At 48.3% G+C, this 14150-nt stretch overlaps 1 pseudogene; it reads right to left on the bottom strand.

Moving 5' to 3' along the window:
• The window catches only part of LOC119373823 (uncharacterized), a 110621-nt pseudogene extending 99496 nt beyond the window's left edge, over positions 1-11125 (bottom strand).
• Between the last annotated feature and the right edge of the window lie 3025 nt (positions 11126-14150).

Below are 14150 nucleotides of genomic sequence, written 5' to 3'. Positions count from 1 at the left end.
CCCCGATGCCTACACATGGCACTATCCGCGGAGGAAAAAAAGAAAAGAAAAATGCGAGTGCGCAACGAAGGCCGTCAAACAATGGAACAGAACGAATGCCCGCGCACGGGCGTGAACCCATCTCGTCCTTGTACTTTTTTTTGTTGCCGGCATTGTCTTTTGTTGGGTAATACTCACGTATCGTAGAAAAAAAGGTAAAAACAAAAAGGGCCGCAGTAGTCGGCGCGGCTACACTGTGAGCAACGTCCGGCGTACAGGCACGGAGCGAAAGGGCATCGACGGCTGACGACCGAGTATACCATTATGCCGTGAGCGGAGTTGAGGTGGACACAAGAGAAACGGGCTGACCTCTCTGACAACGCACGAAAAAACTAACCGATATTCTTGGAAAGGAAATAATGCAAGTCGACAGCACAGTACGGTTCGTTCCTAAAGGGGTACTGACACAAAAATTTTCAGTTTTTTTTTTTTTTTTTTTTTTTTTTGCGTGAAATGAAAGGTCAAGCCCTCAAGAGCCTAGAAAATGTACTGGTAAGCGTGAGTGCACTTTGAAGAAGTAATTACAGTATGTTTTTAAAAGCTAGTTTCGGTTCCTACTGTACCCTGACGTCACAATACGGTTATGAGCTTCTCGTTACGTGCTCGCGTAACATGTAACGTTTCCACGGCAACTTCGCTCCGTGCCTCCGTTGGTGGCGCACAAACGGCCATTTTGAATGTTTTTGTACCTGACGTTATCACAACTAGCCATAATGGTGCGTGAAGTCACCAGAATTGACACTTTAGCCTGACGTCAAGCTAGTGTCGATGTCAGTACGTGCGCCATTGTGAAAATAGACTTTAATGTCCGAAATAATATATATTATAAGCATTTACGCAGCTTCTCACTTGCGCGGAGCCGTCTATGGGCATAGGATACTTTATGGCAGAGTAAGCTCATCTTGGCCCTTTAAATACACTGCATAACCTTTGCTGGGGCGAGTGCTCGCTATGTCGATTCACTCTGCAAGCTCGTAGAAACGTGCACTTGTACACTTGCCAAATGAGACACACGGCGTCGAATACAGTTGAATGCAGCATTACAGAAAGCATCCCAGGAAGACACTGTCAGTGTTGCTGCTGCTTTCCCCTACCCTAGGTCCATTCTTGACAAACGATGCCACCAGCTGTAACGGAATATACGCCATGGAGGCCGGACGTATTTATTAATTACTATCTTTCATTCAATCGAAGAGCGAGGTGGTCTTAGCACAGCTAGGCGTAACAGCCATGGCCTCATTTAACGTTTGCCTCTTAATGCAGGCATTTCGTCGGGTCTGCGGATAAGCGACCAGCGACTTGCCCAGCAAAAAGCTACAAGGGAAACACTTTCTCGATATAGAGAGACAGGCAAGAGTTAGAACTTGCAGAATGTATTGGCTGACTTGTGGTGTGACGACTCTATTTCAGGCGAGTCTGTACTGAAGGTGGTCTTCGAAAAGACGGGCCATCGCGGTCAAGAGTGACTGCCTCCTGCGCGCGCTGTAGCGAGGACAGCGTAGGGCAAAGGACTTCGTAAGAGCGACACCAAGCCGCAGTCGGTCCTGCAATCTTGTCCAGAGTCAAAAATAAACATGCAACCTTACGGCTAACGTTCCGCTTAAAGAGACGCTAAAGAGAATCGTCACGCTTGTCACGAAAGACTCTGGGTAAGCGAGAAAACGCGCAAAAAAGAAAATGAAGCTGCCGACGCCATGACGTCTTAGGTTTTGACGTCTAGTAGCGCCTACGTAGTTCCTAATCGGCAAATATGAAGTAGATTGTCCTCTGAGCGGGCCATAGACAGCCTTCCAAGCTTCAGAAAAGTTCGTTGAGCCAGTGTTTTGAAATCCGTGACGTCACGTGCGCAGATTTCGGTGCGATGTTTAAAAATTAAGCTTACGCCTTGATCTTTTCTACCATTTATGAGCCTATGATTGTGAAATTAACGACACTATAGAGTATTCGGACTACAATTTATCAGTCGAAACGGAATCATTGTTTCACTTTAGTGTGCCGTTAAATATGTCCCGCAGCTGTCGCCCGTTCACACGACAGCGAAGAACCCTCCCGTACTCGGCCTGACAGGCGAACACAAGCTATCCGGAAGGTGTCGAATATCAAACCCGGAAGAACACGCTAGGCGCAACGCCCCCTTAACGTCGTCGTCGCCGCCGTTGCTGGAAGCGGGTACAATTCCGTTCTATATACAGCGCTTCCCGGGCACTCTGAACGGATTACTGGTCCTAATGTTGCGGCTCAACCAGTATAAGTCCTTCCAAAACGGCCGGCCATGCACATCCGGCGGCTAAAGGTGCGGTATCTTCCCGTCGCCGATTTCAGGGGCGCTATCTCATGACGGTTCAAAAATCCGATCGCTTGCCTTCGTGTCATTGGTCATACTTGCACTTGCGTCACCAGGAGAGCGAATCTGACCAACCACGCGAGAGCAAATCAGCGGTTGGTTCATTTTCCCAACCGTTTTATGACAGTGCTCCTCGATCGGATCATCACACTGCCGCAGTGAAGTTCGACATAATGACCTCTTTAGTCGCGATATACTTTCACCATATGTCCATGCATCTCGTTCGCGCCGCTACTAATTCCTGGAGTTTTATGTGCAAAAACCACATTATGAAGCACGCAGCAGTGAAAGAAAATGGGGTGGGGTGTTCCTTAACGTCCGTCCAATAGGACCGTTTCCTTGCATCAAAGTGTGGTCGTTGCAGCAGCTATCGAACGCACAACCTCGTGCAGAGCAGTGCAACGCAATACCGAGCTACCACGGTGCGCGTTCCATTCCGTTACTGCAGATTTACTTTACGTAAACTAAGTCATTCGATTACCCATCGTGGCTCTATCTCACTTATGTGCATAGCATTGCCCCGATATTTGTACTTCGGGCGCTATACCGTGTACATGTGCCGATGTGTTCAACGCGTCGTGTTCCGGAACAGCTGTTTCGTTTTGTTTTTTTGTTTTTTTTTTCAGTCGTCGCAGTTCCTATATAGTGAATAATTAAAGTATGCGTTCAGCTGGTTATTCGATTCGTTATACATAAAACAAACCGCGTGCAAAGACTGACTAAACCGTCGAGATACGAGTACTGATCACAAAATGCACAAACGATCGCCCTCTTTCTACCAGAACGTAACACTTATCAAGTCGGCTACGCTCGAGGTGAAGGCATTAATTATACATTTACGTCGTAAGAATGTTTGGCCTTTCTATGCCCGTGTTAGTACTCACAACGCTACATCGAGACTGCGCAAGTCGATTGTTCCTCCATTGAAATGCGCGAGGTCAAACGAGTTTTTAGCGAACACAATTACGTTGTAAAGTATTGCCCCCTGCATATCCATATGACGCAACGCTACAGTGGAACTGCACAAATCAATTGTTTCTCCGCGGCTTATACCGAGTCGCAGCGCACGGCGAGAGTGATATATTAGGTGTCACAGAAGTGCAATTTCTTAATTGAATGCTTCCCTTGAGTGGCATTTTGGCACCGCACCTAACGATGTCATTGCTGTCAAAGAGACGAGAATAAGCCACGCCTGTATGCACTGAGCCCTGATCCGCAAGGCGGCAACACCATCGCAGCGCCATCTCGGAGGTCGGTTCGTACACGCCGTCTGTACTGTCCGTTGGTCGGCGTGCAGGAGGTCTGCCGTACGGATCTCCGACGCAGCGCGTGCAGCGAGTATTTTGCGCGTGCAGAGACTGCGCGAACCGTCAAAACGGCAACCCCGCGGATGACGTCAAGAGCATACCCCCTTTAAACTCGCTCTCTACGCATCCCATGCATTTCTGGCCATCTTGAGGTGCCGTTTTCTCAGTGACTAAAAGGGGTATCCACATAATTCATATATCATTTTTTTTCTCCAAACTTTCCTTTCTTTTAACTGAAGCTGATTTATTTAAATCTCACTAATATTGGAATTTTGGTGATTCTTTTACCACTAGGCCCTAATTTTTGAGCTATTTTGCTTCTTTGAAAACTTTTAACACGAAAACTGTAAAGCGTAAAACTTCACTTCTGCTTGAGTAGTTGTATGCATTTATGAAGAATACAAGAAAAAATAATCAACTGGTTATCTTGGAATACATAGGAAAAAATGGTACTTAAGTGATCAAAAACGTGGTTTTGAGATAATCAAGTTTCAAGTTAGAAAGCAGCTGAAAAGCGAACATACTTTGGCACAAACACCGTTCAACTATTTCATTTAGTAGCTACAAGCTTGGTAATGATTGCCAAAGTCAATTTTTCACTTTCGAGCCTGTCGTCGTGCTTGCCTTGCTTCTTTTGCGAGCTGTCCTGCAGCTCTATCCGCAATGTATCGTCGATTGTGGTTAACTTTTCTCCAGCATACTGACTGTATTTTGGCCAAGCTTCAATGCTAATTATTTCAATTTTTTGGCTTGTGCAATACTACCATCATTAAACAAAAGAACAACATCCACTGTCGCAATCCTTAAGACTCTGAAGCCTAAACAAAGACAGCAAGGACTCTGCGACGCAATTCCCATTAGTTCAACACTTGCAGTGCGCAGTTTGCACGCGCAATTCGGTGTAATTGCATAACAAACAATATTCATGTCCATTGCATCATACTCGTTGTCACCTTGCCCGCGATACGCCTCGAAGGACGCTGAAAAGGCCGAGAGGTTCATCGATGAAGAGCTTGCTAGTTCAGCGTTCAGCACCTCAATACGTCACCGGCATTTGCATTTACAAGACAGCTGTATTGGTTGGCATAAAACTTACACTTGCTGAAGAACTTCTTTACCCTTAGCATCTCAACTTATCGACAGGCACGACAAAAACAAGATGTAATGAGGCTAAGAGCTGAAAGCGTTCGAATAGACGCGCTCCGAAGAACAAGTGCGAATAAAAATGCACAGCGTCTTCGGATTGCCTTAGAAGTTACCTGACAATTGCTTATACACCGCTCACTCCAGACAAGCATTTTGGCTTTCGTACACGAAGCTTTTGTTTTAGAAAAATGGGCCGTAAGCACGGAGCTCATACGAGGGGCTTGTCCTGGGATGCACCACTTGTTTCCGGAAAAGCTTGTTTTCAGCCACAAAAAATACGTTTTAAGAACGGCACAAATGTGGAAAATATGCAGAAATGCTCACACTTCCCAAATTGCAATGAAAGAAAAGTGATTTTTTTTTTTTAATTTTGCCTTCCCTGTGCTCGTAAAAGTCAAGGCTGTGAGCGATCAGCGAGCGCGTTGCAACCGGCTCGCCGAGCAGTCTGATCCCCCGAGCCCGCGTGGAGCGCGCTGCGGCCTCGTATTGCAAGTGATAACCACGTGCCGGGCACGGCGAAAGAAAATATACGCCCGTGCTCGTTGAAGCACGCCACTTCGATAGGCCGAACCGCCAAGACCTCGTAAGCGAGCCCAATCGCGTCGAAGCAATCACTCCTGCGAACACTCAACTCGCTACGATAAACTCAATTCTCGCGCACGAATTGGCGCAACCGGCACGAATCCCAAGTTAGGTGCGAGTGAGAGGCACGATTACTGCTGTGGTGCAAGCTTTGTACGCACAAAAACAAAAGGAAGCCGAGCTGGTTGGTACGGATTTATCATAAAAAACGCATATTTTGTACGCATGTCATCATATTCCATCGACTGTTTGGTTGCTCCACTAGTGCAATGTACCATGGCCAAGAAAAGTGAGCTTCGCATCAACGAATGTACTCGAAATAAACTGCAATCGAAATCGGCCTGAAAGCAATACTGGGGGACGTCGTTATAGTGGAATGCCTCCCGGTTAGCTCTGACGGGCGTTCCTGCATACCGCGCCCATCCGTGAATGCGGCCGGTCCACCCGCAATCTCGTGCCCAGCAGCAGAATACCGCCAATAAGTCGAGACACAGGCGCCCATCCCGCCCCTGCGTGTATGGTTTAATTTGGGCCTTCAGCTATGTTTTACCAACGCGCTCAACAAAAGTACTTCTACGGATCAATACCACTGACCGATCGCAAAATGCAAAAACAACCGTGTATTTAATTTTACGAGCATGCTCAGTAAACCCGAGATGGTAAAAGTTAATCCCTTCCCACCTATTAAGTGTGCCTCATAATAGCAGTGCGCTTCTTGCGCGTAAAACCTCACAATGATGCTTTTCTTGATCTTCGATACGGCTAGCGTCAGTGTTGCTGGAGGTTCGGGTCAGCGCCGTCTTTGCCTTTCTTTATTTTCTTAGTTATCGAGCTTTCTGCGGTGCAGGTGAGCGCAGCCGCCTAACTGTAATTTACGAACACAGCACGTTTGTCCTACAATTACGACCCGGTTTTTGAACACCCGCTACAGCAGGCACGCAGTACTCGCCAGTACACGGAGAGCGAGTTACGTGTCGGCCCGATAAAACAACGTCCGCCGATTATCTCTACCGGAAGCCACGCCGCCGCTCAGCACCGGCCTAAAGCGCGCACGACAGCCGCTTCCGGGTTTCCCGGCTGCAGCGGAGAACGCGGTCACAAGCCGCAACAGCCGAGTTCACTGGTAAAGCTCACAGTATAGCGGCACCTAGGCAAGCACTGATGACACTAAAAGGCCTAATAAAAATTACCATCGCCCAGGGCTGCACAACGCCTTGTATACATACTTCGCCCGTAATGATTGAACCCAACGCGATCCTGACCCATAGCGCTTATTTTAATCGAGCACCCGATTCTGAAAGCAAGCGCTTTTATTTATATATATTTTACGCTGCGGCCTCACAAAGGCGCAGCAACCCACCGCGGTATCCAAGCGACTCAAGTGCAGCACTGCCGCAAAGTTCAACGACGCGGGTTCTACTCCCGGCCACGGCGGCCGTATTTCGATGGGGGCGAAACGCAAGAACACTGGTGATGTAGGTGCATGGTGAAAATTAAATCTGGAAAGGCCCGAAATGGTCTGCCTTATAATAATGTCAATCATTTCGTTGTTTTCGCACGTTATACCCAATCACTTATTAATGAATTATATTAGCACGTAGCCGCCGCCGATCAAAAAGCAAAGCTGCAACTTGAAACGCGACCAGCCGAGCGGGAATGGAGTCAGGCTGCTGCGGCATGCACAGACCAGCCCAGTTCAATTTCCCCTATAATCCAGATTTTTCGAATTTGATGCAAGTCTAATTTAATTACACGCGCGTTTTCACGTTCCGAGATCTTTGGAAATGCGGCAGGCACTCGAACCCGAGACCTTGTCACCGTCGTGTATCCACATTCACGTTCGGCCGATTACAGTGAAACCTCGGTGATACGATCACAGCTCATACGAATTTCGGGGTGATACGATTTTTTTGTTGGTCCCGGCCAAGGCCCATTGGCCTGCAATGTAATGGAGTACGGTTGTTGCGAACCGATTTTTACCCAGCGACGTTTGATACGAACGTACGGTACCGCCCAGGCGCGAAGAGGTGCTGTGCGCGCTGTCGCGGAAGACGCGCCAAGCACGTGCGAGCGCGGGAACGCAAGCGTGGGCATGCGCGCCGCATCGCCGAATGGTCAGAATCACGGTGTAAGAAAAACCCTTTTCTTACGGTCAGAATAGACCTTCAGAGACGCGTCACGGCCTCCGAGATTGTGTGCGCGGATCTCTGAGGCTCTTATGTGCCCGTGTGCCTTCGCGTTTTGATTACAGAGGCCTTTAGCGCCATGCTTTTTTTTTTTTTTCTAAAGCGTCGACACGGGCTGCTGTCTTTGTGCTCTGTTTACACGTGCCTACCTCGTGCATCAGATTTCCTATGGAAGGTGGACGAGGACTGAAAGTCGCGGCGAGGACGGTCTTCGCGAAGGAGTCAGGCCTCACAACGTCAACATGCGCGACCGTTGAGGTTGCACTTGTGCGGGCACGGCCACAAATCCCCCCCAAAACATCCCCAACATCTCCCCGATAACAAAATCATAACACAGGACCGTGGTTCTGTAATTTTGTGGCCTTAATGCATCGCCTGAAAGCGCTTCTTTCGTTACTTTCGCTGCAGTGCTCAACATTAAAATTTGGGGCTGCCGCGGGTCACAACGCACCTGGTTCATTAAGTACGCGCGTACGAGCTGTTTATTTACGAGTGCTGGTATGACTGCCGACATCTAAAAACTTAACTGACAGTCATTCAGGGTTCTCCCTGAGGTTGCTGCGGCCATGAAAAACAATAAATGAAAATGTACGTCAGCTTTCTTTCGTCGCATGCTAATTTTCCATGCTTTATGGTGATACGAATTTCGGATGATACAAATATTTTTGGTGGTCCCGTGAGATTCGTATCACAGAGGTTTCACTGTATTCAATGATAATATGGTCGGGCTCTTCCGACGTCTGTGGCAGCAAGCCAAAACCGGCCGATCATCTTCACTGATGCCACGAGGTTACAAAGAAGGTGTGAAGAGCCACGACTGCGGGCATTATCACCCTCGCGCTAAACTAGGTTACACTCTATCAGAGCCGCACCAGTTTACTAAGCACGATTGGCCCGATTTCGACACACATACGACTTACGCAAGCGCTGGCGTTTAAAGCAGGAGCGCGTTCTTTCTCGAGAAGATCCACGACCGCCTCGCATGACGAATGGCCTGCTGTTCAGAGAGACGAAAAGTAAGCCGCGAAAAAAAAAAAAAAAAAAAACGAAGAACAGGGGGGGGTGTGTTAAAATCTTGCAACATCTGCCCATCCTACGCGGGATTGTTTCTCGCGTTTTTCTCTCCTTTCGAAAACATAACGGCTAAACAAACGAAATCAAACTGTCCATCTCCGAGACATGAATAAATGTAAGAGGCAAGATGAGGCAGCATATGATCACGAGGGGTTTCTAATTTACCATTCAAACGGGGTGGTGCAAAAGAGACTGTAGTGCGAAGCGACGGTTGCTGCCATTTTAAATCACCGTCGAAAAAAAAATTTAAAAAAAAAAAAAACACGCCAAAAGCAGTAAATTAGAGCAAGGTTGCGCAATATGGAGCATCTGAGGAATAAACTCTCGGTGCCTACGCTTGACGCCCATCTACATATCTCTTGCGACAATCAAAAAGCGCCGTGAAAGCGCCACGAAGAAACAAGTTGTGCTGGACGGTAGGGAAGAACAGATTGCACGGTGCTTCAACAAAAACGCAAGGGCCATCGCTGGCACGGGGAAAGAACTCGGAAAGATGAAAAGAACGGAGAGAGGCGGAGTCACGTAGTATGACGGAAAAGCCATACCATGTTGGAAGGTAGGTGTGCGGGAACAGGAACGAGAAATTGGAAAAGGCCGGTACGGCGGAGGGCTCTTAGGAGGTGACGGCGACCCAGGGGCACAGCGATGAAACGGCAAAGTCCGGCCGCATCACTTCACCGACGACGTCGAGTCGTCGAAGACCGGCGAACGCAAGAGCAGCACGGGGCGAGAGCCGTCGGTGCGAACCCGCCGACGGCCGCCTACGGACTGAGCCCCGGTGCCACGACGCCGGTCAATTTGTAGCCGCACGACGCTCATACAAGCATGCACAAAAGCAAACCAACGGACGCATAAAACAACCGAGACGACGAGAAGAACAACACGCGCGAAAAAGGAAGCACGAACAAACATACGAAGCGAGTGATCGTGTAGCGAGCGTAGTAAAAATGACGATTAAATGGTCGGCCGTTCAGAAATTTCGTGCTTTCCGCGCACGTAACACACACGAGACTGTCTTACACTAGAGGAGACGCCGCGTGGGATACGTAGGCAGACGCAAAAATTGAAATTGGGCAAACAGCACAGCCCTTCGGATGTAGTACAATGCGCGTAACGAACGGCACAAACAAGTAGGCGTCGCCGGAATTGTTTTTAGTTAGGGAGTAAACAATGCCGGGAGCGAGTTGCGTAACGCGTGTACACGGCCATTTCGATTACAATACTTCGACGGCGAAGCGAGGATTTTCGGCGAGTTAATGTGCCCTAAAAACACGGAAATGTTGTTACGGCGGCGACCCGGCCAATGATCGTTGTTTTGCGTTGACACACGACGCAATTATTTCCACGACCGGCGATCAGCCAAAGGTGTTTTCGACACGAGACTAACTTTCCAATATATGTTTTCAGTGTGCGCAGAAGGTAATTTTTCAGCCCACCTGGAGCGTAAACTCGGCTCGGAGCGCTGCCTGAAAATCCAACGTTGACGCGTGAGCTAGCCGGCAACGTCGGCGACTCGTAACACAAAGGGCGGACGGGCTTGCCGCTGGGTGCTTGCGCACACCACGATCAAGAGGTTGAAAAAAAAATTACACTGAGGATCTTAGCAACCCTACCGATGAGAAACGAAAGCGTTTAAACCGGGTATTAGGAGAAAAAACGAGTCCGGGAACCGAGAGCTCCAACGTCGCAGACACGGAAAATACCGGTTAATCGACAGTGGCACCCCGCGATAAACCCAAACCTAATGCAACACACACCAGCGCAGAGGGCTAGACTGCGAATCACGATTGCTTCGGAATCATCGCTGCACCATGTGCAAGGTGAAATAAGCCGACCCGAATAATCTAGGTAGGTTAATCCGGTCAGAAAGTCTACCTGTCAGCCATGATTCTAAAGGAGGGTTAGGCCTAGCGCCGGCGCCGGCTCCGAGCGGTAGCCTGACGTTGAGGAAACAAAAATGAGACGGGCGGGCTTACCTTCGTGTGAAACGAGCTACTCCCATTCAGTTCTGGTGTCCGAAGCTTATGCGTCAGATAACTGAGCATTTCAAGACGGGCCTGATGAGTAAGAAGCACGAAAAGGGCGGCAGAAGACGTCGCTTTTTTGTGCCGGTTGCGAGCAGCCGAAAATTTTTCACCTGACAGCAGACGACGCGGGAGAGCCTCGCAAAGCGAAAGCCTCGCACAAGCCGCACAACACTCGCTTCACACTCTGCTTGAAATCCCGGTACTTGGAAATTGAGGAAGCTCCCAGTACGTTTCCGGGGAGGGTTCCGATCGTTGGACAGTCAGACAAAGGAAGACGGGCCGCCTTCGATCGCCCGCTCACGAGCACTCCATCCCCATTCCGTATCCGAGCTGGTAATCCACAGCTTCTGCGCCCATCGCTCCAATATCAGCTGAGGTCTCAGGGAGCTTCCCGACTTCAACCTGCGGGGGGGTGCCTCCGTCAGAGAGTCCGGCTACAAACACAAATATTACGCGCTAACTTTAACATTTAGCAATAAGGCTTTCATTCTTATCGTTACTAAGACATATTTGTTAGTCGTGAAGGTCATTTGACAAGAAATACTATCAGTTCTCGCGATAAAACAGTAATTCGTGAAGGCGCACACGCTGGCGTTCTCCCCTCGGCAGAAAAAATGTGGTTGGAACCCAGCCTCGCCACCATTGGCGGAGCGGCGGTGACGTCAACGCCAGCAGCGCCGACGAAACGGCCGGACACCAGCGGAGCTGCCGGTGCCGGCGCTGCCGGCGCGCGCGCCACGCGCCGCCGCAACGCGGCAGAGTAGCTCTTTGCTCATGCTTCCGCGCGGCTGCGGGCGATCAACGCGGGATATCTCTCGCCGGCGAGCGCACCGTACGTGTACGATCATTCATCTTCATTCCGCTGCCGTACCGCTCGGCTGCGTTCGTTTCTTTGTGCGCCCAGACGATGACGCCTTTACGACATGGAAATGAAAATAATAAAGGACAGCTGCGACAAATAAGCAAACGGCAAGCAGATATAAAAGTGCCGTGGCACGACCGAGCTAAGATATAAAGGAAAATTTACATTCCTCGTCATTCGCTGCATCGGGAGCCTCTGTAGATGTAAATAAACGACTGCTCTTGCGTAAGAAATGGTCTTACTCTTCTGTTGTGTCGTTTTCATTTTCTCTTCGTTGCGTTTATTTATTTTTGTGCTTTTCACACGGCAAGCATATATTAAACGTAAATCGAGAAACTTGCAAATGGACTGCTCTTGCTTTATTCGACATTATACGTATGAAGCACACAGCTTGGTTAACCGTGTGTCCTCTTTTACTTGATACCAAAAGATAAAATTTCTTTGATTGTCCTCACGAACGATAGACTCATGACTGTCCTCGCGAAATAGCGTTGACACGCTTTTTTTTTATTTAGCTGCAGTGGTTGACATCTGCGCAACATAACGTACAAGATCATGCCGATAAACCTAAATTCTTGAGTTGACATAGGCGTGATGCAGCTTCTGTTAACTAGTTATGTTGTTCAACTAATTCTTCATTCTAGCAGTTATATAGACTGCACGTAATAGCGGTATTAGATTATGTGTGCTTAAATTGAAATCTGCGTACCAAGACGTCGTTACGAGGGTTTTAATAGCGGTGGGTATAGAGCCCATATCTTATTAATATCGAAATTATAAACCGCACTCCGTATTGCTATGCAATACTGCGATATCAATAGTAATGCCTCTTGTATCGGCAGAGCACCTACACCGCCCCCCTCCTTTTTTTCTTTGTCACTTGAAGTAACTAGTGTATACTAGAGTATACTAGTACACTAGCACTTGAGGTATACTATTGTATAGCCCGGTATGTACGGGGTAACCGATTTGAAACGCGTTGTTCGTATATCCAAATACATAGACGCGGGAGAGCACGCTAACCTGCCCTTTCGAAAGCGAAGGAACATTGGAGTATGATTGCGCCATCATGTTCGATCGCTGTCTCCAATTTTTTTCGCCGCCTCGCTCCCCACCTCGGAACACCGCCTCGTAGATATCGTCATGATCTGGTATCATCACCGTCGGCGTCATCATCAACAGCCTATACTGACGTCCTTCGCAGCGATCTCCAGCCGACTGCGACTGATATTGAAAAGTAATTAGCGGCCGTAGTTAACATTACTAAACACAAATAGTGAAACAGGAGCGAATGAATGCAGCTCGGAATTGATCCCCGCGGGTGCTTCGTGGTGAAACTGTGTAACGAGGTTGGCCGTGTGCAAGGCAAAGGGGCGGAAGGCTAGCGCGCCAAATTTGATCGCCATGAATATGTAATGGCATCGCGGCTGCTCCAGTGCGAGGCGTATGACGAAAGCGCTTCGCTGATGGCGCTTCGAAGCCCGACCTGTCCTACACCGCCTACAAAAGGCGCTTTTTAGGCGTGTTATACTTCGCAGTCGATCGAAGCATGAGTCCCGCTATTATTACGCGCGCGCGAGGACCTGTTTTCATAAACATTGCTCTCTTATTTGTCTTACCTTCTACTGCAAGACCTCTCGTGCATGAAATCCCCGAAACAATGAAGCTCCGGAAAGCAGTAAGCTGGAAATCTACGTAACCGTAACGTAAAAAAAAAAACAAATAAAATAAACTCGAAGCAATTATCCCGAGATAAAAGAAAATAGAAGAATAGGAAGGAATGAACAACTAAACATGGACATCAAGGTCCCTTATCGATAATGCAACGCGTTCTGCACTTACTCGCGACTATTTCAGAGATAAAGTTGTTGCACAATTTAGTGGCGCATGGCTATGCATCCCACGCAAACGATCACGTGTCTATTTACATCAGAAAAGCAGGCGGTTTAACACGCTTAACTTTCTTTGTTTGTTGCGAGGCACAGCGCGACGTTCTCTTACATGTACTTACATCGCCCAACTTTCGACTGTACTATATGCAGCCATAAATGAATATGCAATAGACGACACGTGGGCTACAAAGCAAGGGGGGGGGAGGAACTTTCTGAACCGGATTCATGTACGCATTATGCAAGACACGTTTTGTAAAACGTGTCGCTTCGTGAGTTTGTTGTTTCCGAAGAAATACTTCAAGCCGATGGCAAGTTGCTTTATAGGCCACTTTTGTTCTTATTTTTCTTTCCAACAATTCAAACATTATTATTAAGAATAATACCGTATTTACTGGAATGTTTTGCTGTCTAAAGTATACCCTCGCGTTACAATCGAACACCGGAATAACTATTTTTCTTTCCTGGACGCAACGAAAAATCACTCCTCTTGTTACAATCGTGGTCGCCTTACAATCGAGTAAATACGGTAGTCACTTTCTCCTTTACGACCCTTTATACATGTTCGTGCGTGCGCTTGTATGTGTGCGTGCAAATATACGCGCACGAAATTGAAACAATTGGAGGGGGTTGAACCCCTGGCTACGCCAGTGTGGAGCCTACATCAAGCGGCGCTCACCTGTGGCTTGACCGG

The sequence above is a fragment of the Rhipicephalus sanguineus genome, chromosome 11, assembly GCF_013339695.2.
Source record: "Rhipicephalus sanguineus isolate Rsan-2018 chromosome 11, BIME_Rsan_1.4, whole genome shotgun sequence".
NCBI classification, from domain to species: Eukaryota; Metazoa; Arthropoda; class Arachnida; order Ixodida; family Ixodidae; genus Rhipicephalus; species Rhipicephalus sanguineus.
This window is presented reverse-complemented; position numbering and strand designations above follow the sequence as displayed.